The sequence below is a fragment of the Artibeus jamaicensis genome, unplaced genomic scaffold, assembly GCF_021234435.1.
Source record: "Artibeus jamaicensis isolate MK-2021 breed Jamaican fruit bat unplaced genomic scaffold, CSHL_Jam_final contig_64, whole genome shotgun sequence".
NCBI classification, from domain to species: Eukaryota; Metazoa; Chordata; class Mammalia; order Chiroptera; family Phyllostomidae; genus Artibeus; species Artibeus jamaicensis.
In genome coordinates, this window is record NW_026521911.1 from 5,264,950 (window position 1) to 5,267,865 (window position 2,916).

Consider the following 2,916-nt stretch of genomic DNA (forward strand, 5'->3'; position numbering starts at 1 on the left):
TGAGTGTTTTAGTTCAGATGTTTTAGAATGCTGCTGTGTGTTTCATGAGCAATCTGAGGGGAAGATTTCATAACAGAAGGTGTTAATGTGGCCTGTATTCACTTAAGTGATGACCCAACTGGACTGTGAAACTGTGGGATGCCTATGGATTCAAGCTGCTTGTTAAAGAGGAATTCACCACTGTTCCTCAGAAACCCTTCCTCATTTCCCGCCCCCAACCCCCACTCCCAAGCTTCCAATTGTGTACAGGCTCAGTTTCTAGCACTTCAGTATCTTCTTTCCTACTAAAGAATGTGCCCAAGTAACTAGAGTAGTGTTTACCTTCTCAATTTGTCCATCCTTCCTTACCTCACAACAAAACTGATTTATGAGAAAACAGTCATCCCCACTACTCACAAACTGGCTATCCCAAGAAGACTCTGGTAGAAAGCTTCTAACTGAGCCAAATTTGCCATTCCATTTTTCTGTTTTTCTTGGCTTGCTGACTTTGATATGAAACTTTTCAATTCTAGTTGGGACACTGAGCTACTCAAGTCATTTAATTTATCAACATCAGTAGGCTCGTGTTGTGAACTAAGCTGAATAGTTCCTGCAATAAAAGAATCAAAGTCAAATCCCTGGTTCCTTTCCCCTTCTTTTTCAGCCAGTTGCTGTGACGCCTCCTCTAGAGCTATCTGGGCTTTAACCAACCCACTCCTTTCACATTTTGACTTACCTTTCTTATCAGATTTTTCTTCGCTTTGTTCTTTCCAATTGGAAATATCTATAGTAAGCTTGGGTTCATAGTAATGGTTAACTTTACTTTCTCTCCAAACTAAGTTATCTAAATATGACGATGACCTCATTTTGTAGTTGCAAGTGTGGCTACACTCCAGAACACAGTATTTGTTTTCATGATGATCTGGGTACTGCCAACAAGGCTCAGTAAAGTAATTGTTATCAAAAGCAAGATCCTCCAAATACTTTTTGCGATCTCCATCCAAATATTTCTGTGGATCAACTTGTACTTCTTCATCAGTGACATCAGACAGAACTCTTGGGTCACACTGAACTTCATCAACATCAAGGTTATTATGTATAGGCCAATCATGCTCTAAAAATTGACAATCATGGTACCTTTTCCAGTATAAATGTGGCTATTGGTTTCATCCATAAGCAAAATATCATCAACTTCATCTTCAATATGAAAAGAATGACTGGAAATTGGCTCATCCACTGAAAAAGAATATATGCTCATGTAAGGATGGGAAAATGCCTCTTCTGCTGTCAACTAATCCATGGGGCTGTCAAAATTTGTTCCATGAAATCCAGTGCTTCTCAACTAATTCCTGGAAGCAGCTGAATTAAAGGTTTGTGTGGCTCAGTCATGTCATTTCTAATGTAAACTGGAATTACGCTGAGAAGCTCCTGATGATCTTCCTCATGTACAACAGGAATAGATTCTACAATAAGCTACATCTGTTCAAGTTCATGTGCACCTGCAAAGAGGGTTTTACCAGTCAGCTTTTCAGCAAAGTGTAGCATGCAGCTCACATGTCAATGGTTTTAGTATAATTATTAGAAGAAAGTAAAAGGCATGGAGATCTGTACCATTTAGTAACCAGTCCTTCAGAAAGATGACCCTCCTGGGAATAATGGGGATCTGTGATCCGCTCAAGACCAAAGTTACCTCTCTTCAGCACCAAGTCTTCAGTGTCATTGAAAAGATGAGCTGGTGTGAGATCTTTGTGCAGTATGTTTGCAGAGTGAATATATTTGAGCCCACGCAGCAGCTGACACATGAAAAGCCAGTATGCTCTTCCAGTAAAGGGCGCTGCTCCAGCAAGTGCGCCACGTCTGTCTCCATGTACCCCTGAACAGTGTAAACACTGTGCTGTTCAGTAAGAAAGCCCACATCGTCGTTAACTGGTTTCCGCTAGGACCAAGAATTTCAAACACTTTCATGATTTTATCATGGTCAAGTCTCCTAATAATTTCGATTTCACATAGAGAATGTTTGACACTCTGGGGATCAGTAAGGACAATTTTCTTTCTTTTTTTTTTTTTTAAGATTTTATTTATTTATCTTTAGAGGGGAAGGGAAGGAGAGAGGGAGAGAAATATCAATGTATGGTTGCCTTTTGTGTGTCCCCTGCTGGGAGCTGGCCTGCAACCCAGGCATGTGCCCTGACTGGGAATCGAACCACGATTGTCTGGTTTGCAGGCCCGCGCTCAATCCACTGAGCTACACCAGCCAGGGCAGGACAATTTTCTTGATGGCTACATTTTTGTCACCATCATTGTCTATAGTAGAAAAAAACCAAACCATTGCCTCCACAACCCAATGGTTTTAAGTCCATATACCTAGAGCTCAGATCAAAACCATGAATGTTCATGAGACTTTCAAATTTCTGTGCCATTTTGAAACTCTTACTATTGCCTTTTCCTTTCAAATTGTTGAACTTGTGTAAACAAGGAAGAAAACTGGCATCAAAAGGAAACATCTTTCAAAAAGGGAGAAGAAAAATAATTTTTCTTTCACAGCAAGAAGGTTTCTTGATGTTCACTGCATATGCCAACCAGGTCCATTGAATTCCCCTTAGATTTAAAGCTAAAAAGCTCTCCTCATATTGAGCATTAAATAGACTGCAGTACTAATAGTTCAAGAAAGGGGCAGCAACTCTGCAGACATCTAAAAAAACATTCAAGACACTCAAACGGACTGAAATGACATACTATGCACTCAGATTTACTGCACTAAACAACTTAACATTTGACAAAAACGTGAACAAATATGCACACAACAGGCTCCTATGAACATTCTCCTCACAGTGCAGATACATTCAGTGTTGGACTGGTCCTGGGCAGCATCATTCTAAGGTGCCAGTAGGCACTAATTCTGTTGTTTCTTTTCTTCCTTTGTTGCTGTATATTTCA

At 40.1% G+C, this 2,916-nt stretch overlaps 1 pseudogene; it reads right to left on the bottom strand.

Moving 5' to 3' along the window:
* Positions 1–2,474, bottom strand: LOC119043862 (mitogen-activated protein kinase 6-like; annotated as a pseudogene).
* Between the last annotated feature and the right edge of the window lie 442 nt (positions 2,475–2,916).